This window comes from Danio rerio, chromosome 20 (genome assembly GCF_049306965.1).
Source record: "Danio rerio strain Tuebingen ecotype United States chromosome 20, GRCz12tu, whole genome shotgun sequence".
In the NCBI taxonomy this organism is placed as follows: domain Eukaryota; kingdom Metazoa; phylum Chordata; class Actinopteri; order Cypriniformes; family Danionidae; genus Danio; species Danio rerio.
The window spans coordinates 40,814,424-40,841,895 of NC_133195.1; the positions used below are offsets into that span (position 1 = coordinate 40,814,424).

General features: G+C 40.6%; 2 protein-coding genes across 12 annotated transcripts in view; one reads left to right on the forward strand and one right to left on the reverse strand.

Moving 5' to 3' along the window:
* The window catches only part of aig1 (androgen-induced 1 (H. sapiens)), a 252,745-nt gene that overhangs the window by 44,234 nt on the left and 181,039 nt on the right, over positions 1–27,472 (forward strand). The window lies entirely within an intron of this gene.
* hivep2a (HIVEP zinc finger 2a) overlaps positions 1–27,472 on the reverse strand; it is a 124,330-nt gene that overhangs the window by 27,070 nt on the left and 69,788 nt on the right. The gene's annotated exons all lie outside the window — the stretch shown is intronic.

A 27,472-nucleotide genomic window follows, 5' to 3' on the forward strand; every position in this document is an offset into this window, starting at 1 on the left:
AAAGACATAATAGGCTGATCTGTCGGAAGTAGCACAGTTGGTAAAAGCACAGCTAAACAGATGTGTTTTAAGTCTTGATTTGAATGGACCTATTGTTGGAGCACATCTGATCATTTCCGGAAGCTGATTTCAGCAGCAGGGGGCGTAATAGCTGAAAGCGATTCACCCTGCTTTGACTGAACTCTTGGAATTTCTAGTTTATATAATCCTAAAAATCTGAGTGATCTGTGATTTATAGACAAGTAATAATACTTTAAAATCCATTCTGAATATAACTGGAAACCAGTGTAAAGACCTGAGGACAGGTGTGATGTGCTGAAATTTTCTGGTTCTGGTCAGAATCCTGCCAGCAGCGTTCTAGATGGGATGCAACTGTCTAACTGTCTTTTTGGGAAAGCCAGTGAGAAGTCCGTTACAGTAATCCACTCTGCTGCTGATAAAAGCATGAACAAGTTTCTCTCTTGAAACAAAGCATTTAATTCTTGCAATGTTTTTGAGATGATAGTATGCTGATTTACTTACTGCTTTGACATGACTACTGAAACTCATATCTGACTCTAAATTGCCACCAAGATTCTTGGCCTTATTTTTTGTTGTTTGACCCTTAGAGCCAAAGTACACACTCACATTGAGAACCTCATCTCTGTTCCCAAATGCAATGACTCTAGTTTTCTTTTTGTTTAACTAAAGAAAGGAAGAGTGTAACTGTAAGAGTGTCTCCCTGTGATGGTCTTTGGTAAAAATTTAGCAAGAAACCCGCTGCTTTCACCAGTATCCTCTAACTAATAACCTATTGCTTTCTCCTTGGGTGGTAAACAGCACTTCCTGTGCAGCAGTCTTGTAACACAGCATCACTCCTTCCACCGCTGCAAACCTTACTACAGTCTTGATTTATGATGAAATGTTATGAAATGTGCACTACACAATTCACAAGCGAAGAATGAGTATATAATATTTCTTTCTGCAGATCAGGATGAACTCATTTAGGGTGTCCGCATTTAAATGCAGCTTTATGGGACAAATTTTCAAAGCATAAATTTAAATATTTCTTTTGGTAATTCAATAATGTCCAGAATTTAACTTATGTTTGAACCTACTCTTATTCAAAATGTATCAGGGAAAAAGTGATAAAGTTAAATCTGTAACATGTACTTGATGAATGGGAAAATATATTTAGGCCCAATTCTATTCTTATACCCCTACCTCTTCTCCTTCCCCATTGGTCCTTAAAAACAAATTGTGATGAGAAGGGCTTCAAAATGTACCCCTAAGAAATGGAACACCATTACAACACCTGCACATATCATCATATGTCATCGCAATCTCTTACTACATATGAGATTGACTATCACAACTGCTGTAGTAATTTCAGTTGCGTTATTTTTTGGTATTTATCTCCAGAAAATCACAGAAGGCATTTATTATGTTGTCATAACGATATAATGTGGCAATATGATCGTAACTGTACTGTGCGTTTACACCCTGGCCCTATTCATCGATTTATACACACAAACAACATTAACATTATACATGACACTGTATAAAGGTCATTCCCAGCCCCAGGACTTTTCTGAAAAGTGTCATCGAGTGTCAGTATTTTGTGGGACTACTATACAGAAGTTATTATGGATTACAGATAGCGAAATGCAGCAGTTCTTTTTTTGTGTGTGTGTTTTTTTTTTTAAAGCATGACAGTAATACACTAACGTAGTTATAAATGTGTTCAAACATATGCTTGTTTGTTAAAAAAAATCTTAATAATGACAAAAAAAATACTAATTCGTACATCTCCTTACTTCCGTGTGCAACCATGCTGCAGTTGTAGCTCTGTATTCTGGGAAATGTTTGTACCCCTTGGTTTCAAGTGGGTTCCTGAAAAATTTCAGTTTCAAGGGGTATCTAGCCCTTCCCCTGAGACTAAGCATGTCCAAGCTCGGTCCTGGAGGGCCGGTGTCCTGCAAAGTTTAGTTCCAACCCCAATCAGACACACCTGGGCTATCTAATCAAGCTCTTACTAGGCTTTCTAGAAATATCCTTACAGAAGTGTTGAGGCCATTTGGAGCTAAAATCTGCAGGACACTGGTGCTCCAGGACCGAGTTTGGACACCCCTGCCTTAGACCTACACTTTTAAGCTAAAGAGAATTGGGACACCCCTACCCCTTCATGTGGTTAAGTGGTAGAATTGGGATTGGGCCTTAAACCCCAATGTGTGACAAGCAACTTTCAGGAAGTCAAGGAGTTTCACACTAAAGAGAAGTTGTTTTTCCATAACCCTAATGACACTTTCAATGAGCAAACCACATTCAGTGACACAAATGTATGCTTCAGTCTCGGTCAAAGATAACACTTGAGTCCAGGAATTAATGCAAGAGTTCCTCTCATATTCATTCCTCATGGTCACACTTCTAGGAAAGGGAGTATCACAGCAGTTAAAAGTAAGAAATAATTATTTTTCTACTCCAACAGTACTTTAACAAACAAACAAAAAACTGTGTATTGGATTTCCTGTTGTCTTTCTGAAAAGTGGGTCTAGTGTTGCAATACCACAAACACTGAGAAAAGCTGTTTCGAGAGGGTGAAGTGCTGATTCACCACTGCAGGGATAACAGTGCCGTGGTCATACAATTCTTTGGCCTTTTGATATCCACTCTGCTGTGTCTGCACTGGGCTGTTTTTAAACCAACACCAACGTCAAGGTGGCAATGACGCTACTGGAAGCCTTACATCAAGACAAAGAGTTTCCTGAGAAGAACCAACGGTGGTTAACGTAAAAATGAGTCACTCACACACTGCAAAGGTGAAGCAAGCAGGGCAATATGCTGATTCAACCACGACCATGCTCCATTTCCAACTACACAGGAGGATTTTACCCATGATCAGAGTGCATCACCAAACCATTAATAGAGCAGAAAGTTTGACATTTTGCGGCTCTCCCCTAAGACCCGATAGAATAATATTATTACTGGAGAGAGAGTGTCCTGCCCTCCAACCACTCCTGTAATTAAGAGTGAATACAGGCCACGGGGGAACAATCCTGGGGGCCAAGAATATCAATCAGTCACCCCGCAGTGTTTCTCTGGGCTCTGCTGGCTGGCCCACATCATAGAGAACACAAGCCTGTTTGCTCTGTGGCGCCTGTCCCTTTAACTGTCACTCTGCTGGAGACAGACATGCGCGGGAGATAATAACAGCCCCCTCCACAAGCCTCCTGATATATTAATATTGAAGTGCAAGCCTAAAGTGGCCCACTACACTCAAGTCTGGCAGCCAAGGCCACATAATCCAGTGGAAACGGAGAGGGAGGGAGAAAATTTAAGCCACTTGAATCCTAAGGACATAGTCGCATTTCCAAAAACAGGACCCTGTCTTTATGCTTTGCTTGTTGCAAGAGCTTGTAAAGTAGCTTGTGTCCCACACACGACAAAAATTGTGCCGCCTAGGTGCCAACTTGCTCAGAAAAAGAATTCTCTCTAGAGTCTCTCTCTAAAGACACCAACTGCAAACAATTCTTGATGCTAAGATCTTTATCAAAGCAAGGCCTTTTTCATAAATTGAGCCTATCTGTGTAATGCAATTAAAGCCTTTACTTCCAGGAATCTGATAGAGAGACAAAGCGTCTTTGGTGTCTGGCTCAAGCGTAGAGGGTGGAACTGTCACAGCTGTGTGAAGAAGGAGAGGAAGCCACTGTGGCATCATAATTATGGCATCTTCAGTAAAATAACAGCATCTCCATTTCCTCTACATGGCTGCTCTTTACCCCTGGCTTTGTGCCTTTAGTGCATCGGCTGGCCAAAGCAGGATGAATTTATAGCTTTTTTCAAAAACATTTTCCAGTAGTCTTGTTTATTTCTGATGTTAATTTGCACAAACTTTCTCCAGAAAATTATTTGAATTGTACACCGATAATTACAATCAACTGATCCAGTCATTTTTAGCATGTAAGAGGTGGTTCAAATAATTATTAATCATCTTTTGACCGATAATATAGGTACAACAATGTTCAATGAATATTTTATGATTTGAGTTGTAAGTCACAACTACATAATAGAGAGCTACAATTAATAAAAAAAATCCAAGGAATGAATGTTTAAACAAAATGTAGTTGAGAGAAATCAAGTTTCAAACACTGAAAGCACAAGTGTCTGACAACAATAAAATCTCATTCTATGTCTAAATCTGTCCGTCTCTATTCCTGGAAAGGCCTCAAGTGTGCACTCATTGGGGACATATTTTTCCAACATTTTTTCAAGTGGCTTTGGACATCTGTGGAGCTGCTGAAATCAGAGTGAAACTGAAGATATTACATGTAAAAAAAAAAAAAAAAAAAAGCAGGTTTTGATGCATTTACCAATCCTTTCCACAGAGTTATTCAATAATATCCAAGCTGAAACTAGGTTCATAGTATCACTAATGAAGATGCGACTATGACAATCAATGCAAAATCTTGGGTGATATTCCAAATTGCAATGCTTAAATCAACAGAATGACTACTACTGCAGATGCCAGAATTGCATCAGTGATGCTAGAGGAAGTGGTAATGTAAAAGTGTGAACTCGACTCCCCAAAGATTACAACCCAAAGATACAACACCACAACACTGCAGACTACTAACTCGCTCTCACACACGTACACATCCACCCACATGCTAGAGCAAATTGCTCTCTTTGTGTGAGGAGACAAAGGAAGTTAGGTGAAGACTGCAGAAGGACTGTTTTTCTTAGTTTGCTCTGACTAGAAGATAGGCCCTGGGTTTTCCGGCGGTGGAATTGGGGTCTGCCACATACACTTGGGTTGAGAACAAGCACTGATTAACAGTTACAGGCTTGGAAACTTTGGATACCACTGGAGGAAAAAGAAATGGAGGCCAGATTTCTCCATACCAAATATTACCCATGGAAATGCTGGGCACTGGCACACATAAACAAGCATGTTTGCATAAACAAGTACAAAGCACTTTCTGAAGGCATTGTCATTTTTTTCCTCTCTCTTGTTGTGAGTGTCTTTGAAAAATTATTTTTCCAAGCTTCTTGGAAAATGGAAAATCAAGCAGCTCTGCCGTTTTCCACATCTGTCATAATGTGACAAGTCCTCTGGTCATGTTCATTTCCAGAGACAAGTCCACAGTGTAATCTGACCGTGAATTTCCATTTCTAGAAGACACAACTACATCACAAGTGCAGCACAGTGCGAACGGAACCATTCATTCACAATTTTACAGCCTCTCCAAGCACTGGGATGAAACCCCTTAATGCAAAATTAAGATAATTGTTTTTTCAGTTCCATTGACTTGCAGCTGATGCCATGTCCCCAATACTTCCCACTCAGCTTGTTCCGTATCATGTTTGTATCATACATTCAGCTGACTCTCGTGTGAAACCAGGAACTATGAACAGCAAAAACAGATAGAGTTGAAGCAGTACTGTTAAGTTTAGGTTAGGTTAGAAAGATCCACTAGAACCCTGTGATATTACACCATCTATGTGGACTAGCATATTTAACTACAATTTCAAGGAGGGGCAATGCCAAAGACAAAATAATGAGAATATGTATTTTTTTTCATGAAGCTTCTCAACACAGTTTAAATGATTGTACATAACGTTCGAGGTTACTAAAGTAACCCTTCGTTCCCCGAGGAGGGGAACGGAAGCACTATAAGTGGATTTGATTGTAAAATCCACGCATTGGGAGGTTCGGTTCAGAAGCTACTCGTCTGAAAGAGTATTGAACGGGCCAATTAAGAATGAATTGGCAGCGCAAGCCTGCGCAGGTGAGCGGCATAAGCAATCAACTGAGTATATAAGCTCACCTGGCGCCAGCAGACGCTATCCTTTTTAAGCTGAAGAGACTTTCAACAGCTAAGGGACAGTCATTATGGCGACGGAGTATAGTGCTTCCGTTCCCCTCCTCGGGGAACGAAGGGTTACTTTAGTAACCTCGAACGTTCCCCTTCGGGGGGAACTTCAGCACTATAAGTGGATTTGATTGTAAAATCCACGCATTGGGAGCCCATTGAAAGCGCCATAATGACTGCACCTTACCAACACCCCCGATGAGGAGATAGTCAAGCAAGCGTGACGCACCCACATCATGGGGGGCGCGGTCCTCCAACGTGTCCCTGGCCCTAATTTATCCTACTTCAACAGAAGTTTTACGGATTTATATATATTTTTTGGGAAGTCGTGAGCATCTAGATAATTCTAGGAAAATACGACAGTACGTTGGGAAGCGTGCAATCCCGATAGGGAGGACGCTGCGGAGGCCATCCGTTACCCAAGGGGGGATAGATGGCAGAATTTACATATGGACTAGCCCTAAAAAGGGGGAGTACGCATAGCAAAAGAGTGGTTAGCGGGGAGGGAAGACACGGGTCCGCCCAGGGGGGGGACTTAACCGTGGCGGAATAAGCATATGGGATCGCCTAGTGGGGACCACGCATAGCAGGCACCTTTACCCAAAACGCGGGCTGACCAGCGGGCAGACCTACAACGTAGTGGGCCAGCAAGTGACTCCTCCGCTGAGTCAGTGCTGGGGGCCACGGAGGAATCTGCAGGGCTCACCTGACGGGGAACTTTACTGACAGATAAAAAGGCGCACGTATCTCCGTGTTAGGGAAAATGGCGCAGCAAGCGTGTTTCAACACCCTACCGAATTGTTTCCTCAATCACCAAGGGTTACCTAATACCCTTGAGGAAACCGGCTCCACTCGCAGATTGTAAAACCTTGCAAATGTGTTGGGTGTCACCCAGCCCGCAGCTCTACAGATGTCTGTTAGAGGGGCGCCGCGTGCGCGCGCTCGAGAGGATGCGAAGCTCCGAGTGGAGTGCGCACGCGCTCTCGGGGGACGCGGCTCATCTCGGCTCTGATAGTGAAAGAAAGGCATCCACAATCTAGTGGGAACTTATTTCGGTACGGCACTTCCCTGCTGCCGACCGCTATAACAGACGAAGAGCTGCTCAGATGATCTAAACTCTGAGTGCGGTCCGGATAATACGCAAAACGCGAACTGGACAATAAAGAAGGGCTGGGTCTGCCTCCTCCGAGGGCAGCGCTTGCAGGCTCACTACCTCGTATTAAAACGGAGTGGTAGGAACCTTGGGCACATATCGCGGACGGGGTCTCAGGACGTGAGAGAAGCCAGCCCAATTACAGGCACGAATCACTGACCGAAAAATGCCTCCGGGTCCCCGACCCTCTAATTGATATCAACGCGACCAGCAGAGCTGTCTTCAGGGACAGAAAGATACTGAGTCGAGGATCGAAGGGATCTGACGCGGCTTGTGTAGCGAGGGCGAGATCCTAAGAGGGCATGAGAGGGGGCGGGGTGGATTAATTCGCTTAACGCCCCTGAGGAACCGGATGATGAGGTTATGCGTTCCCACGGTGCTGCCAGCCACCGCGTTATGAGAGCGGAGATGGCAGCCACGTAACCTTGAGTGTGGAGGGCGACAGCCTGCTCTCCAACTTCTCTCGGCGTAAAGAAAGCACAACGCTGATCTGGCAAATTACGGGGGTCTTCTCAGCGAGAGACACACCATTCAGTGAATAGACTCCACGTCAGGGCATAGGCGCGCTCGGGGAGGGGGCTCTAGCCCGAGTGACGGTATTAGCCACCGCAAACGGAGGTTACCTATGTCTTCCTCGCGTCTAAAATCTCTTCAAAGATCGGCGAGGGTGCCAGGTGGTGCCCTGTCCCTGAGAGAGTAGGTGCTCTCTCGAAGGGACTGCCAGGGGAGGGCTATCGCGAGGGAGAGCTCTGACATCCAGGTCCGGTTGAGCCAGAGGGGCGCTTCCCCGAATCGCGCCCATATCAGCTGAACAGACTCGGGGTGGAGTCTCCATTCTCCAGGACGCAAGGCTGCCGTGAGAGCGCATCGGCTGCACGGTTGAGCTTGCCTGAATATGAATGGCGTGCAGCGATTTCAGCCGCGGATGACTCCAGAGGAGCAGACGGCGGGCGAGCTGAGACATGCGGCGAGAGCGCATACCCCCTATACGGCTGATATACGCCACCGCCACCGTACTGTCCGTCCTGACCAGCACGTGTTGCCGCTCCAGCACCGGAAAAAAACGGTGGAGAGCGAGGAACACTGCCAACAGCTCCAGGCTATATGCCAATGCAACTGGGTACCTTTCCACAGGTCCGCAGCCGCATGCCCGCAACGCACAGCCCCCCAGCCCGTGTTGGAAGTGTCTGCTGAAACGACAACAAGACTGGACGCCTGTTCTAGAGACACCCAGGCCTGTAGGAACGAGGGGTCGCTCCAAGGGCTGAGGGCGCGGCGACACAGCGCAGTAACAGAGACTCGGTGTGCGCGCGCATGCCATGCGCGTCTGGGGACTCGATCGTGAAGCCAGTGCTGAAGTGGTCTCATATAGAATAATCCGAGCGGCATGAAGCGGCTGCGGATGCCATATGCCCCAGGAGCCTCTGAAATAGTTTCAGTGGGACCACTATTTTACTGTCGAGCTCTCTCAGACAGTACAGCATCAGCTGAGCGCGCTCTCCGGAGAGGCGCGCTGCCATGGTGACCGAGTCCAGCTCCAGCCCGAGAGAAGAGATCCTCTGCACGGAGGCGAGTTTGCTCTTTTCTCGGTTGACCTGAAACCCCCACAGGTGGAAGTGCCAGAGCACTTTGTCTCTGTGCATAATCAACTGCTCCGAGAGAGGGCAAAAATCAGCCAGTCGTAAAGAATTGAGTATGCAGATGCCCGCGAGCCGAAGGGGCGCTGAGGCACCCTCCGCGGGCTTGGTGAGGACCCGCGGAGACAGAGAGAGCCCGAAGGGGAGGGCTTTGTATTGCCAAGCTCGACCTTCAAACGCAAACCGCAGAAACTGTCGGTGGCGAGGAAGAGTGGAGACATGGAAATACGCGTCCATCAGGTCTAATGCTGCAGACCAACCCAGAGGACGAACGCACCGGAGGATGCGCTTCTGCGTGAGCATTCTGAACGGCAGCTTGTGCAGGCAGCGGTTCAAAACGCGCAGATCTAGGATTGGCCGTGACCCACCGCTCTTTTTGGGCACGATGAAGCGTGGGCTGTAAAACCCGCTCTCCATCTCGGCTGGAGGGAGCGGCTCGATTGCATCCTTCGCCAGGAGGACAGCAATCTCCTCTCGCAAGACAGGGGCGGACAGGGGGCTGACCCTGGTGAATACACACCCGTGACTTGGGGGGGCCGTTTCGCGAACTGAATCGCATAGCCGAGTCTGATTGTGCGTATGAGCCACCGCGAAGAGCTGGCCCGCGCTAACCAGGCAGGCAGAGCTCTCGCTAATGGACTCATCGCTACAATCGCTGACGTACCAGTAGTGGGGCAGCGCGGAGTGGGTGTGCTGATCCGGGAAGCTCGCGGGTCCCACGGAAAAGCTGGAGGTGAGATATTTGCTCTCACTCCAAACCCGAGCTCCGGAGGGGAGGCTCGAGGGGTGGGAGAAAGGAGACCGTCCTCCCAGCGCTCGTGAGCCACTGGCGAAACGCACCGAATCTGCAAGCTAGAAAGCATAGCGTCCCAGACTGGCAGATTTCGGGCTGTCACATCTGGGGAAGTGAAAAGTGCTCTTTCATAATGTTTTCATGGCAGTAAAAAGTGCCGTTGGAAATAGGGCCCCGCCCTCCAGCGGGGAAAGAGCAAGTTTCCTCTTCTCCAGATGGCCTGTCCCAGGGGCGCTTCGCGGTCCGTTGCCGGACTTAGCGGCGTTCTGGGCAGGGGGGCTGCCTGCTTCCGAGGTGCCCGACGCGCTCGCTTCGCCGAAGGCGTGTGCGGGGGCGGAGCAGCTCTCGTAGGCGGGCGCCTTCGGCGAGGAGCAGGTATGAATGGCACGGCGGGCGGAGCGGGCTACGGACCGCCGATAAGACATCACCCACCAACTGCTCTCTCACCGCCTTGAATTCCTGGGTGAATTCACAGACAGTGTCGCTGAACCTGGCTGGGGATATGGGGAAGTCAAGAAAGCGGACTTTGTCGACTTTGCGCATATCAGCCAGGGGTGGCGCTCCTGGACCACTAATGTGGACATCGTCCTCCCCAACGCACACGCAGCGGACTCAGTAGTCCGAAGAGCTAAGTCGGCGGCGGTGCGAAGCTCGTAAGCCTGGGTTGGACCCACCCTCGTGCAGCTCGGCCAGCGCCTGCGCTTGGTAGCGCTGGTAGGTGGCTATCGCATGCAAGGCGGAAGCAGCCTGGCCCGCAGCTATGTAAGCTCTAGCTCCGAGGGAGGTAGATAACTTACAGGCTTTGGATGGGAGACAAGGCGGACCCCGCCAAGAAGAGGCGCCGCGCGGATTTACCGCCATCGCACACTCAACCTGAGGAATCGCCACATACCCCCTGGCTGTTCCACCGTCAAGAGTGGTTAGGGTGGAGGAACACGCAGCACGAGCAGAAAAAAGTGCTTTACAAGACCGCGTGAGCCTACTGTGCACCTCCGGGAAGAAGGGAACGCCCCTCTAGTCGGTCCGGCCGCGGAGCTGGGGGATAAACCATCTCCAACCCACGGCCGAAGCAGCCCGGGAAAGCACGGCTAACATGTCCGTTTCAGGATCCGTAGTGACAGCGCTCACCAGCCCGAAGGGGGCGAGCGGGTCTGGATCATCATCGGACAATGAAAGCCCACCCTCCGATGCCGCGATGGACATCTGGTCTCCGGTGTCATCGGGCGTAAGGGCTACCATCTGTTAGACGGATCGCTTCCCCCGCCCGAAGCTTGGATGGAGCGCTTAGAGGAGCGGGAGGTCCGCGGGCCCGTGGGCGACGGATTATCTCTCGTTGAAACCCTCAGATCTGCCCGAGTGCCCGCTGCAGAGCAGGGGACAACTGGGGTGGTTCGCCCTTCTGCAAAGGCTAACCGCGATCTTGCGCAACAGTCATGGCATCGCAATGACGACATGAACTGCCCGCGAGCAGCGCATTAACATGCTGGACCCCCAGACATGTAACGCAGTGCCCGCGCCCATCATCCGAGGACAGGAAACCACCGCATCCAGAAACGCACAGTCGGAGCGCCGTCCTGATAAGGACGTGCTGCACGACTGTGTTGCTCTTTCTGTGAAGTTTGCAACTTTATACGCACCGCTCTGGAGGACCGGACCCAAAGAACGCCAGGCAAGGGAGAAACCCAGCTCGACCGTCTGCCACTGCGTGTACACACTCTGGACCGGGAGAATGCTCTCGTTCGCTCAGAATCGCTGGTCACAGCAGGAGGAACCCTCATCGACTCGATCAGAAAGTCTCTGAAGCGAAAAGGATAGCGTCTGCTGGCGCCAGGTGAGCTTATATACTCAGTTGATTGCTTATGCCGCTCACCTGCGCAGGCTTGCGCTGCCAATTCATTCTTAATTGGCCCGTTCAATACTCTTTCAGACGAGTAGCTTCTGAACCGAACCTCCCAATGCGTGGATTTTACAATCAAATCCACTTATAGTGCTGAAGTTCCCCCCGAAGGGGAACTATAGTTGTCAGTGTAGCCCCTCTGATTTAACAGCAGCCCAGCCATTCCAAGCAGGGCTGAAACCGGCGATTTTTGCTCCGCTTTAGACTCCCTAACAAGAGGCTAAAGACCACAGTCTCTAGTGTCTGTCACTAGAGCACCTCTTAATATCCGAACAGTGAGGTTTACCTGCACAGCACTCACTAACTGGCCTCTGTTACATTAGCTATGGGTTTAGTGTGTGGGTCATAATCTCGTCAAGTGTTGATTGAAGAGCTGTTTTGATTAATCAATAATTTCTGATTAATTCATTAAAGAATTTAAATTGATTGACATTTAGGATTCCTTTTGGTGACCACTGGTTTTACTAGGGGTGTAACGTACAGTACATGTGTTTTTTCCGAAGCATCATGATACATGCGTCATGGTTTGGTTCATGTACTCAGTGATGAATACAGCCCAGATGTGCCAGTTATCAGAGTTAGACCAAAAAGACAGGTAGTATAACAACTTAGGAGCCACACACACAAAAAAAAACTTTTTTATAGCATTGCCTTTACAAAACAATTGCAATGCTCATTTTGATTTGCTTTTTAGTCAATTGTGAGTTTGCACTGCCGTTTTTACTTTGCACTTCACATTTCTGTGCATTTCATTTTATGTAGATGATTTGACAAGGGGGCGGAGTCAAGAGAACTTGGGCATCTATGGCAGGCCTGGACCTGCCTCCATATAAGCGATGTCATCATTTGCTTGCAAACTGCCATAAAACTTTAAAAGGAGAAGAAGCAAAAGCATGGCTGAGCAGAGGCACATGAGAGAAGTTCAGGTTTGTTTAATTGACAGTTGATAGTAGCCCCTAAAACTAAATTTTCCCTTTGCAGTTCTTTATTGTTGTTAGCAAAATACATTTTTATTTCACAAAAAATTATTTTCACTTGGCAATTTTTGGAGATTTGCATTGATTTATTTATTTTGCTCATTTTTTTTTTTTGTTTGCAAAACTTTCTTTTCTTTTGCAAGTATGTATGGCCCTAGATGTGTGTGTCCGGTGTGTTTCAAATCACATACTTATGCACTATTCTCCATCATTTTGTAGTATAAGGAGTCCATTCAAACTGAAAACTTTAAAAAGAATAAGTGTACGTTAAATATCTGGATGATGCGCTTAGTCAACCGTTAAAAAGAAGTGGAATGTTGGACACTTTACGCACTCAACGACCACAGGTTTTCTCATATAACGGAAGGGGGTGGAGCTTTCGGGCGCTCATGTTGGATTACTTTATTTATTTTGGATTGTGAAAGCAAAATTCTCCTTTGAGAGGGGAGGTATTATTTGGTAGTTTGGTCATTTGTTTAACTTATTTGCCAACCGTCAAACATGATCTGGGAAACAGTTTGAATTTCCACTTAGAAAAAAAAAAAAAAAACTTTGGTGTTCCATTTGGGATGACACTACATACAGTACATATACTATGCTGCTCAGGAAGTGCATAATAAGTACATAGTGTATAGTGTACCATTTGGGCCTCACTATATGTAATTGAGCATAAGATAATTTATAGTTTTAATTAATATTGCATATGATTTATGAAAAAAAAGGAGATTGGATTGGACTATGCTAGTCCTGTGTTATGAATCTGATTCAATCTAAAAAAGAATCACTGTTACAAACAACAGTTATTTGTTAATCATGCTTTACCTATCTTGATGAGCAGAATTTATTTTACTTTGTTTCAATTCAGACTCAAATTTGCAAAATTTATTTTTGTGCTGCTTTTTTTCAGCAGTCGATTGTGAACCCCACATATTGAAGCACAAGATTAAATCAATACTTTTACATAACTTTCAAGACAACACTGTGTGTTTCAAGAAAGTGAGTGTGTGAGTTATTCCAAAAGCCAAGGCTTGTCTATCAACACTTTCCAAGATGAAAACACCAACCATGCCCAGCCACAAATCAAATGTGCCAGTCCTAATGGCCATTGCAATTTCAACAGGCAATTTCCCCTCCAATTTCAGTCTTGAAAACACATCTGCCACACTCAAACAACCTGAACGCTCATTTCACCTGACAGACACAAAACCTTTTTTTAGCAGTCTTTGTACAAACATGTAACAGTGTATAAGAGCACAGTTCAGCTGGTCTCATAAGTTGACTCTCGAAGGGGAAGCCCTCTCTTAGAGGATCATCTCCGGACAATGAAGTGTATGCTTCAGAAAAACCGAGGTAAACGTAGAGCAAATTCAATTTGGCACAAATAAAAGGTGAAAAGCGGGATGAGCCTCCAAAATCCTAAGATGTGAGTCTGTTATGTAACACCCAGGATGTCCTCTTTTGTGTCTCTGACAATACAGACCTCCTAGTAGATGAAGGGGACGAGGTGTCACTGAGGTCCACCGTCTAACTCGGTTGAGAAACTCGCTGTGAACTCTGGCAGTGTGTATGTGACTTACATAACAGATGCTGTGCTGTCTCGCTGGGGCGTAAGGGTATACAAACCACACTCTGCGAATCTGTGTGTGTGTGTGTTTCAGAAGGGTGGAGGGGTACACTAGCTTCTCTGTTAAGAGTCTGAGGTCACTGCTGGCCCCCATCGCAAACAAGTCCTCATCATCTGGCCTGGAGCTGGAACGCACACATGAGGCCTCTTGAATGTTTAAGTGTGTATGCATGCTGTTTGTGTACGTCTCTTAAGGGTGTGTACGCATCACGAGAGAGCTTGTTTGTACGTGTGTATTTACATTTATCCCCGGAGACATGTCAGGCTAGGGTTAAGAGAAGTAAATAAACAGACAAATAAACAAACCGCATAGGGAAATCGTGGGTGTTTTTCTACGTATTTAATTTGTATTTTTCAATGTAATAAAGCAATAACGGATACTCTGTCTCACAGCTGAGGTCCTTCTGGCCCACTAAATGTATTTGCATGTGTGGCTACGATCGAGCTACAGTATAAATAATTTGGTGACATTTTATTTTGATGGTCCGTTTTTTTTTATTTAGGTTACGTTGCATATACATGGCAACTAATTTTCAATAGATTATAAGTAGACTGTAGGCTTGAGGTTAGGGTTAGTGTAAGTTGACGTGTACTTGCAAAGTTTCTTATAGTCAGTTAAATGTCTGTTGAAGGAGCAGCATCAGCAGATATTAAGCAGTTTACTAACACTCAAATGAACCATCAAAATAAAGTGTTGCCAATCATTTTATTTTACGTTACACATTGTGTGTAAATAAAAATAGATTTCAAACTATAAAGCCTATTTCAAAGTATTTGAAAAAACTGTAACAGTGTCTCCAATATCATTGAACAATCAACATATGCAAATTAAAATTAGATTAGAAATAAAAACTAAGATCAGCTGTTATAAATATGACAAGGTAATTAGGGGACCATAACATTATAATGTACAGTACAATAATAGCATATTTCATGTTATTTATGTATAATGTTATCACTGTTAAACAATAAAATATTAAGCACTAATTAATTCTAATAAATAAAACAGTAATATTACCCAATAACCAATATAATGTGCATTGCAAATTCATTTGTACCATTGAACATATGCTAATCAAAGTCTGTCTAATATGGCTACACAATTAATCAAAAAAAGACACACACACACACACACACACACACTTAATCCAGCATCTTTACAAAGTCTTTATGTTTTTTTATATACATTGTTCAGCAACGTGGACACCTCCATATTGTGTTAAAAGTGTCAAATTCTGTAGTTATAAGATATAATTTACCCAAAAATGTAATTTCTGTCTTAATGTAATGATGTCTTCCTGGCTGCGAAATCACATGTGAGCTGATGCACATGCCTACGATTGATGTAATGAACAGAACCTGCATAGGCTTTGTATAACAGGTAATAAAGTTGTAAATAACGTGATCGTTTAGTAGCTGATATTATGATTTGCATGTATGTTTGAACCACACTCTGCAGTAAAAGTGAAACCGAAAGCACGCCCATCATAACTTTATAATGTGATAAGATGATTTAAATGATTACGAAAAGCATTTGATTTGTTGTGTTATATATTTATATATATATATATATCTCATTTTACCAGTAAAAAAAAATTGTGTAATTATGTTGTCAATAATAATAATAATTCAACTTTACAATTATAAATAGTTGTATTCTGATCACTTTACTGTGCATTGATGACCAGGACATATTTTAGTCCGTCATCGCAAGTATATACAAAATTTAGCATTTTAACCAACAGTATACCTACACAAGCCTAATATTAAAAAAAAAAAAAAAACTTATGTTTGAGAATTAACAATAATAATAGCCTACTCATATTAAACTTTATTTGACATCTACAGAATCGTGAGAAAATCTTGGTCTTAACTTTAAGCAAAAAAAACAAAAATTTTGCCAGAATTGTGCAGCCCTACTGTCTAGCATCTCTTTCAGTAATCCGTTGTAAGTGGTGTGTAATATTTTCCAACCAACTGCTTAAGCCATCTACCAAAAACAATTCCTAAATATAGTTTATTATAGAACGGAACATCCTAATAATACATAATCTTTAATACTTTTGTGAAATCTGTCCCAAAAAACAACTGCTAAAATGGCCACGTCATTGCAGCACCTGACTGAGCCACATTTCATGATTAATATAGAAAGCACACCCAAACACGACATCATCTCTGACGCTTTATTAAACCCATCTGAGAGCTGCTAAAACTGCCACGTCACAGCTGCACCTGATCAGCACGTGTATAATCTAAAAGTAGTTTTGAGGTAAATTTAGAACAGAACACACAAATAATACCAAAAGTGGATTGTAACACTTCTCAAGCAAAACAACGGTGATCCCATCTGAACCCAGATTAGCCGCTCATGTACTTGTGGGGTTCTACTGTAGTGAAATGTGACTACGTCAAATCTGTTTGAGAATCTCAGATGTAGACGTCATGCATTCCAAATGTGTTGATACGGATTTCAAAAGGAGGGGTGAATTCCAAGATACCATTGTTACTGTGTAAAATATGTGCTAAATGAATTCCAGGCACGATCGCTTATTTGCTGTAAAAGCCTGATTCAATATCCACAGCCCTGTTTTGGAACTGTTCTGGTGTATTTACAGTATACCTGACCCAGATAATACAAGCATATGACTTCTAGAATGGAAAAGTTATCATTGCTAAATATATTACACTGACTACAAACAGACTGTAAAGGTGCAGGAGTAACGACCACATTTGTGGAGCTGCAAATGTGCCAAAACAATGTGAATTTGAATTTTGTTCATTTGGAATAGTTGGCGGTTCATTCTGCTGTAGCCACCCCTGATGAATAAGGGACTAAACAATTGTGATTGATTAAAACTGATTATTATATGCCATTAAAATTGTCTTAAATTATTAATTTAGTCATTCATTCATTTCCCCTTGGCTTAGTTCTTTGGCCTAGGGGTTGCCACAGCGGAATGAACCACCAACTTATCCAGCATGTGTTTTGCACAGCGGATGCCTTTCCAGCTTTAACCTACGTAGTACTGGGAAACACCCATACACCCTCTCTTATACACTATGGCCAAGTTAGTTAATTCAGTTCACCTATACCCCATGTCTTTGGACTGTGGGGGAAACTGGAGCACCCAGAGGAAACCCACGTAAACACGGGGAGAACATGCAAAAACTCCACACAGAAATGCCAACTGACCCAGCTGGGACTCGACCCGGCGACCTTCTTGCTGTGAGGCGACATCACTACCCACTGCGCCACCTTACCGCACATCCCAAATGTGCATTATTCCTAATATCTTGTATGTTCTCAGCAATACATGAAATGTGATTGGATGATACTTTTGTTATCATTCGCTACCACTGACTTTGCTATTTTTGCATAATAGAAAACTATTACTATAGACTGATTTCACACGGCCGCCATTTTAAAAACAAAAGCGAGGCTGCGATGAGAAGAAACCCAAAACTATCACCTGGAGTCACACTGAAATGGCGTCTGTGATTTGCCTATTGTTTTGTAACTGGCTGTATATCTTTTCAGCGAAAAGAAAGTGACACAAATGTATAATTTCAGTGCTTTCCCAGTGACCCAAAGGTCTGTTGTGAATGGATAGTGAAAATAAAAGGAATATCAGAAGTTAAAGGAAATGGCACTAGTAAGCTAACATTTTGATCACGCTTTATTTTGATGGTCCGTTTGTTAAATTTAAGTTATATTGCATCTACATTAGATTATAAGTAGACTGTTAAGTTGAGGTTAGGGTTAGGTGTGGTGTAAGTTGACATGTTCCTGCAAAGTTTCTTATAGTCAGTTAAATGTCTGTTAAAGGAGCAGTAGGTATCAACACATATTAAGCAGAAAGTCTACTAATACTCAAATGGACCATAAAAATAAAGTGTTACCAACATTTATTTTAGCCAAATATACATTTTACATGCCATTTATCAAACTAAACTTAATTGAACTGATCGTCATGATACTGAATTTCGTTACTGAAAAACGTACATTTTCCGCTATCATTTAAGTGCTGTTGAACGTGTTCTTAAACACAGCTTTGTTCATAGTGTTCACCAGTGCTCAACAGAAATGACTGTGATTGGCCGTGAAGGTCATCAGTTCACAGCACTTCACTTCAATGTTTACCGAGTGCAAACACAGACAAGCGATCTGCTGATGAATCGTCTGACCTTCAGCTGCTATAAAATGCTCCGGTGCTGTTTTTGCGCTTAATGCTTATTAAGAAACCAATATAATTGTGAATTATATATTATATTGTGTATTACTATTTACTGTAGCTTTTGCCATGAATATAGCCAACGCTGCTGATATGGCATTAAAACCTAATTAAATAAATAAATAAATAAAATTTCCCGGCTAGTCATCATAATTAGTTAAACTGTGTTGTTTGAAAATTACAATAAAAAAAAAAAACATTTCACATTTTTTTGTCACAACAGTAAAAAAAAATCCATGTTAACATTTCTATGATTTATTATATTAAGGTATTGTTTATTTTAAATTTGCATAAAAATAAGTTGGCCATCATCCATTAGCTGTGGGTTAATTTATTTTTTGTAATCGCATGGTAAAGAAATAAACTTCAAAGTGCAGTGTTGTGTTATAATCATAAAATAATGAAAGGAAATCTTCGATACACACTGCATAGCATTTACGTAAATGCTGTTGAATTAATTTGGTTGTTTAATGTGGTTGTCACTCCTGTAAATTAGCAAACTGTGAATGTAAAACAGGATTAAACATCATAAAATGACTTGATAGAATTTAGCTGCAATGTCTACATGCTTTTTTGCCTCTACAAGACATGATTTTCAAGTATTGCGCTTGTCAAAATACATTCAGACAACCATAAATCCACCCGTTTCAAGCGTTAACAAAAAATAACATTGAAACTGAACTTTGTCCACCCTGCATATTATACAATCGGTCCAATTCTATGACACATTAGGAATCTATCAACAGTTCCTTTTCCATTTTCCATTGCTAAAAACACCTAACCGGTCTTTAATTACTTTTGGATCAACAAGCGCTGAGCGAATGACTGCCAAATCATGAGGTCACAGTATTTGAGACACGCACACATGCAGCTATATACACACACATTATGCAGTGTTGCATGGCATGCTGATGACTGGGGAAATAGGGAAAAGGAGCAAAGCAGTTTTTTTTATATCACTATTAAACGAGCCATGAAGGGGCCACCCTAACTTGTCTCGGAAAGAGGCCCCCCAGTCAGGAATGTAGTGGCCGTGCCGCCCAGGGCATCTGCACGCTGGAGGAATTTCCAGCGTTCTTATAAAACTGATAATGGGATGTGTACACAGCAGGAGTGGAAAATCAGAGGTGCGTTACGAGGTTTTCCACATTCCACCCTCTCCATGGGCCAGACATGCATGGGCTGCATATGCTGCAGTCTGAGTGTGTGAGGATCTCAGTGTGTTTATGTCTACCTGCTGATGGGATATCCCTACAGGCTGGCCACTGGTGGGATTTTTTTTGCATGCCTTAAGAGTTTTTGGGTATACGCTGAAGAACTTGTTGTGGATGAGGAACACTGTAAACTATTTTTTTTATTTATGAAAATGCAGACTAATATATTTTATGTGCTACTATTGAAAGGTTTATGATTGATTTTTATTATTATTTATTTTGAATTTAGCTAGAAAACAAGTTTTTTTTTATTATTAGATTAAGAAAACCACATTTTACATTACTTTGTCTATAATAGTGATCGTTTACAGTTTTCAAATAAACACACTTTGGTCAGTCATTAAAATGAAAACAGTATTTTTGGGCTTTATAAATATTATATAAATATTGAAAATGATGCAGATGTTAAATTTGTGTAAACTACAATTGTGTGTAAATCCAAGCATGTTGACCACCAAAGTTCATAGCGTTTATTTGTACAACGTGACATTGCGACTATAGACCCTTTTCACATGACACATTTAACGGTCAACAAAATCTTAATTCATTGAAATTCAATTTTGTACTGTATGTACATTTATATGCATTGATGTATGTATTATATTATCTTTGCATCAAATTACAAAAAAAAAAAACGAATTACCGCTTGTGTGAGGTGTTTCTAATGCAACATCTATGGGGGCAGGACAATAAATTTGAAGTTGTTTTCTCATCTATCTGCCATTATCAGTCTCACATATTGTTTCCTTTCTCTAAAAGTCTTGATAACACCATCGTGAAGTTTATCTTTTATTATTTCAGCAAACATTATTGTAAAACTAAGTTTATCCAACTATGAGGACTTCAATGTTGAGAAACCCGGAAATGTGAAAAGGGTCCATTGGCCTTGAATGCTTAATAGAGTGTTTTTACTGTATAGTTTTACCACAGATCTGTGTAATCAGGGATGATTTTAAAATCAACACTGTTGAATGAAGAAGAAGCGTCTCAAAAAAAACAATATGCAATTTATTCCTGTTTGTTAAAGTTTGAATTACAGCAAGTATTACATTCTGTCTGACACATAATCATTCAGAAATCTATCTAAAATGCTGATTTGAGTTATTTAAAACATTCATACATCTGGAAATTCCATGAATTCTTCTGGAAACTGTAATACTGTTTTCAGGATTATTTCATAAATAAGACGTTTCAAAGAAATAGAAATCTTTTGTAACATAAATAGCTTATTCGTCCCTTTGATACATTGATTTAATACATCCTTGCAAAATGAAAGGTAATTTCTATTAAAAAAGAATATTACTAAAAATGCAAAACCCTTTATACACATTACTAATCTTTCCTATATAATAATTATGCACAATTACTAGCAATAACCATAAACCAAATCATCATATTTAAGAGAAGAGAAGAGTTCACCCAAAAATGACAATTTATTAACCCCCAAACGGCTTAAATAATTAAGATATCATTTACTGTAATCATGGCAAAGATCAAATTAATTTATTGGAAATTAGTTAAAATATTATGTTTAGAAATGTGTTGGAAAAAAAGGGGGTTAATAATTTTGAATTAGGTTTGTGATTAAAGACAGTAAATAATGACAGAATTTTTAGTTTTGGATGAGCTACCCCTTTTAACCCGCAATGAGTACGAAGTTGTTCATCAATATTACTAGGTACTCAAATGCACAATTTGCTTTTAACCAAAACCAAAATACTTACAGTACTAACCTCAAGTTTTTTGTTGTAGACAGAGGTGTTAATAGTAACTAAGGTTCATTCTTTAAGCCACATGCATCCTGACTGATGCAACCAATGGCTGGCTATATTAATACAGTCCAATAGTAAAGCCAAAAGCGGATACCCCTTTTCTCCAAGGACACCCGTATTTACTTTCAACCTGGGCAGCTTCAGTCGTCTCTACTGGTGATAAATGCAGACAGAAAGCAAATAAAGATCTAGTTTCTCCCACTGAGAATGACTTCCTGCTCGGCTTTTGTGTGGTGTGACTGTACGCAGATGGACGAGTGGCAGTCTTTTCTCCTTGCTATCGCAGAGCGACCTGCCTTAACTGGCACTGAGAGACAAACACCATGAGTGCACTGGGCATTTGGGCATATGGGGGCCTTCCCTTATACAGACTTTTGCAGCAATTTTAGAAAATGTCTTCTTGCTAATACCGTTATTTCATGTAATTTAATATAATGTGGTGGCTTAGGTCAGAAGCTGATGTCTAGATATAGATTACAGTAATATGTGAACGTTATTTTGCTCAAGTACTTGGCAGACAATGGGTTCTGTACTGTACAATGGGTGATTTCAGGTTAAGCTTAAAATTTTATAACGTAATAAAATATAATATAACATAATTCATATAATAAAATATAATAAATATTGTATTGTTTTTAGAAAATAAATTTTGTTTATTTGTTTTTTATATATATATATATATTTTAAAATATTTTTATTATATTTATAAACAAAAAATTTTTAACACACACATTACATTGAAAAGAAATAGCGAGAAAAGAAATCATGAAAATATTTATCCCAAAGTAACTATTTTGTTTTTACTAATAATCATAAAAATTAGCATAAAAACATTAGCATTAGCATAAAAATTGCATAAAATCTACATGAAAATATTAACCAACAGAAGATACAACCAACTCAATACATTCTAAAAATAAATGCATAAATAAATTACGTTTAAAATAAATTAAATTATTCATTTCAATATTCAATTATTAATTATTATTATCAAATTTAAAATTTTATTTTATTATCAAAAATAAAAACTGCACTTAAAATTAATAGTAAACATCATTTAAGTGGGGCACACGAGACATGAACATTTATATAAGTGCCAATATTGCAGCAGAAACCAAACTGTTAAACATATACTTGTCGAATGCCCTATTTTTAATGTTATCAGAAAAAAAAATATTTCTGGGAAGACTTTAAATCAAATATTTTTGAATGTGAATTCTTCTAAAATTGTACATTTCCTTATCAAAAGTAAACCTTAAAAAATGTTTTTGATTTTTATTTTATATATTATCATTATTATTATTATTATTATTTATGTATTTTATCTTGTGTATTGTTTATTGCTGTTGATAACTTTTAATTGTTAGAATATTTTTATAATTATAGAAAAGTGGTATTTATAAAATGTGGTAAACTTGATCAGTTTGTTTGCCATGACATGGCCAGAGAAGCTAATATGGTAATAAAATCAAAATTCTCTCTCTCATCATTTAAGTGTACAGTAAAATCATAAGGCATTACCAGAATCAGCCACTACTACTGAATACTGATGCAAAAAAACAAATATCTCTATATTCAGATTTGAAACATTGATGCTCACCAAGGGCAGGGGTCGAAGGTCAACGATGTCCAACCATGAACAACAGTCATGCTACAATGTCAACAGATAAGTGTCGAGCCCAGAGCACTACTGTATGTGGTCAGATCTGTGTCGCACTGTAATGAGGGCTGCAATGCTGGCGGCAGTTTTTCTATTTCCTCCTCTCTGTCCTCCCACTTACTTACACACTCCTGTCTCTCCATCTCCACACACATAACATGTACCCCACGGCAGCATTAACAAACTCCTGTGGTTTTTAAATAGAGCAGCACAATCTCAGTCACAGCAACCCACGGCTGCTGCCTCTCCATCTGCCTGCCAAATAGTTTTTTTTTTCCCTGTTTCCTTCCATTTCTTTTCTGTCTGTTCTTCCCTCTGACTCAACTCATGGCTCCTTCCATTCACAGGCTAAAAATATAAGTGAGGCCCTCACCTTGCCTCGATGTCAGCACGTCAGTAGGCTGAATAAACGTCAGCTGCTCTCTTCTCTTTAGCGGTTGAAGATTTCAGGTGCATGGCTTCCATTAGAATAACCTCTCCTTTTCTATTAATGTGAATCTATCTGTTTTTGAATCTGAAGTAAGATTCCCATAGAAAATGTCACACACTCAATGTCTCCCTAAGGCTTGAGGATCCTAAAACTCGGATAAAGAAAGATTACCATCAGATTCCTCTAATATCCTCAGAAGCAGATTCCTCAGATGCAGATTTTCAGAAGATTCCTCAGAAGCATTACCATCAGATTACTCTAATATCAATATTGTATTATTCTTAATGTTTACAATATGTTGCATTACTAAAAACATGGGTCACCAAACTTGTTCCTGGAGGGCCAGTGTCCTACAGATTTTAGCTCCAACTCTAATCAAACACACCTGAACAAGCTGATCAAGGTCTTACTATGTATACTTGAAACATCCAGAAAAGTGTGTTGAGGCAGGATGGAGCTAAACCCTGCAGGGACACCGGCCCTCTAGGACCGAGATTGGTGACCCCTGACTAAAAAGCTATGATGAAGGCACATTATTTAGCTGTGGTAAAGTAATACCTGAATAGTATCACATCATTTACACCCTGTCAAGATGTTTACGCCTAAATAGATAGAAAAGAAATAAAGAGGAATGGTTGTTGAAATTTTGAAAATTGTGTTTAGCCATCACATTAATAAATTATACAAACATTACATAAATACATATTTACAATATTTAAAACAAATGTATTATTCAGTTTAATGTTCAATCATAAAACCCGTTTACCTTATTACCTTATTTACCAAGTTCATATTCTGAGCATAAATAGATTTCAGCCCCTACATTCAAACTCTACTACCCCAACTACAAAATTGCAAGAATTTTCATTCTGAATTTGACTAACCCATCTGACCTAAATAAAATATAAGATATTTCAGTTTTAGCTATTTTAATTTGTTAAAGTGCTAATATTATACAAATTTATTGTTAACACTTTTATTCTCACTATAAACCAGTGGCTTAAACCTGTCTATTATTAGGTTATAGACAGTTTATTAATAAAGTACATATTCTGGATGATCTTATTCTACATCCCTACACTGTAATACATTCTTAGAATTTCACAACATGTTACTGTAATTCTCCACAGTTAATTACATTAGTGTCACTTTACAGGATTTGACTGTTTAATTTTTACATATTCAGATTTTTATTGTGAAATTAAGGCAGGCATCATGATTACAGCAAATTACTGTAAAATCTTTTGCACGTTATAGGTATTCAAACACTGTTTTTATTTTATTCAATTTTGAAATTAATACATATTTACTTTTATGCTAGTATACAGGCACTTTTTATATTTAGAAATATTTACAGAATTATTGTTATCATGAAGTACCTTACAGTAATATACTGTGAATTTAATGCAATTATTAGCCAGTAATTTACTGTAACTTTAAAATCAAATATTTTACAGTGTAACCCTACCCTAAAAACTATTGATGAGCAGCAAATTGGGAGTTTATTGAGGTAAAAGTTACTGTTAATAGTTTAATAATAGCAATTATGGTACCTTAAAATAAAGTCTGACCTATTTAATTGATCAAATTTGTAAGTAGACATTTAAAAGTAAAATCACAAGAAAAGTAGTACATTAAAACTACATCTCAAATTAAAATAGATAATATAAAAACAAAAAGCAATTCAAAATATGAATGGTATGAATTGCACTAAAACAAACTGGCTAGAACACCAGCAACTGAAATGCAACACACTCAATGTGCATGAGACCAGCCTTATTTTCCACGAACCTTTTAAGAAAGGTTTTGTTGAAACGATTGCCTATAAAATCTCGTGTCCAGCATAGAGTGACTCATTCGCTGGATGATACGTTTTATAGGGTACAATCCACCAGCCTGCTGTGTAAATCCAGATTTTTTCTACATTAATAATGGAGGCCACAGACTCTCAGAGAGCAGAGCGAGTCTGGGTGAGAAAAAGAAAAGAGGAATCAAATTTGATCTGTCTGACAGTGCTGTGTGAAAAGAAAAAGAGGAGATTAAAAAATACCTTACTTAGAAACAACTTTTACCTTTGAACCATGCCAGTTCAAGCAAGGTCTCCTGATAAATTTATGCCTGTGTAATAAAAACCAGTAAATATACGCTGTTAAAAGTCAAATCTGTACCTGGGAAAGATCTGCACCGTGAATTGCTTTTATGTGAATCTGGATCGTGGCAAACTGATTTTCCGGCATGAAATGGCCCTGGAATGTGGTTTATTCAGGCCAGGAGAGACAGGTGGTCTCACCTGTGATTTCCTGGAATAAACCCACCTTTTTTTCCTGGCTGTTCTTAAACATCTCCGATTTGCAGAATTTCCAAAAGCCGCCTCACCTGAGCAAGAGTCTCTGCGTGTCTTTCATCTGAGAGTCTCGCAGTGTTGTCTGTTCATCCTTTCGGGCTGAGAATGTCATGAGACTCGCTGTCTCTTTCTCTCCATATGATGTCTTATCTGACCCCAGGCCTGGGCTAATGTCAGTGGGCCATCTGTGATAGGAACCCTGGGGCCCGAGTGGCAGAGGGCCACATGCCTGCCTGCCCACTTCCTGATTCAGCCCACACACTGGGCCTGGCCACTGCTATGACTGCGCACACACATACAGTAGGATGCACACAAACACATACAGACACAGAAACGCTGCCGGCGGTACACACTCCAGCACTGAAATCTACATTAACATGCTATAAGTCCAGGGGTCAGCATGACTGAACTCACTGCCCACTCTCTGCTGCTGTACTTGGGGTTCTTCATATTTTGAATTTCAGAGCATACCTAGAAATGAATATCGGCTGTAATTTCAGGGACTAAAATTAGCAAATGAGAAGTGTAGTAAGTAAAACACACTTTTTGTCATGTACATGAATGTGTTAGTAGCAAGTTGGCCAGTAACTTTATTTTTTATTATTCCTAACAATGCCTGTGAATGTACTGTATGGTTTAGCGTGATTTTAAATTCACAAAGACTGTATTATAAACATGTAATCTAGTGGGCAGCAGTGGGGTCTTTTCACATGAGCAGAGCATGCTAACAGTGTCACTTATAATGACAATTCCATTAAATATTTTCACAAGTTTGTAGATGGAGTGCATGATTTATGTTTCTGTTATGTTTATCAACATAAAGGAATAATTAAAACACAGGATATTTCCCTGTAACTTTCAAAAGAAGTTAAAAGCTTGAAGGGTGAATAAATAATAAAAGTTTACAGCTAATGTTTATTAAATACTTTACAATTCAGTGGTACCATCAATTCATTATTGATCCATTTAATTTTAATTGTTTGATTTATTATTACTTATGCTGCTACTTGCTGCTGCTGCTGCTACTACTACAGTAGTAGTAATAATAATAACAACAAATTAATAAAAATCAAGCTTAAAACAACTTTAATACTTTTAATATTAATAGTAATAATAAAGTTAACTATTGTTAGATGGTTCATTCCGCTGTGGCGACCACTGATGATTAAAGGGATTAAGCTGATGAAAATGAATAAATAATTATTATTATATAAATTAATATATAAAATGTATTAGTTATTAAAGTGATATTTCTTTGTTAATCAGTGTAATTGTAACTAGATTCTTAAAGTTTGAGAACAAACTTTGAGGCTGGCTTGTGAAAGCCTGACGGTAATAGTTTATTTAAACAGTTTTAAAAAGTATGAAAAGATAGATAGATAGATAGATAGATGGATAGATGGATAGATGGATAGATAGATAGATAGATAGATAGATAGATAGATGTTGTTAGCATGATTCTAGCATGAATTAGCATAATGTTAGCATGATTCTAGCATGAATTAGCATGTTGTTAGCATGATTCTAGCATGAATTAGCATGTTGTTAGCATGATTCTAGCATGATTTAGCATGTTATTAGCATGATTCTAGCATGATTTAGCATGTTATTAGCACGATTCTAGCATGAATTAGCATGTTACTAGCATGATTCTAGCATGAATTAGCATGTTACTAGAATGATTCTAGCATGAATTATCATGTTACTAGCATGATTCTAGTATGAATTAGCATGTTACTAGCACGATTCTAGCATGAATTAGCATGTTACTAGCATGATTCTAGCATGATTTAGCATGTACCTAGCTTGATTTTATCAAGAATTAGCATGTTACTAGCATGATTTTAGCATGAATTAGCACGATTCTAGCATGAATTAGCATGTTGT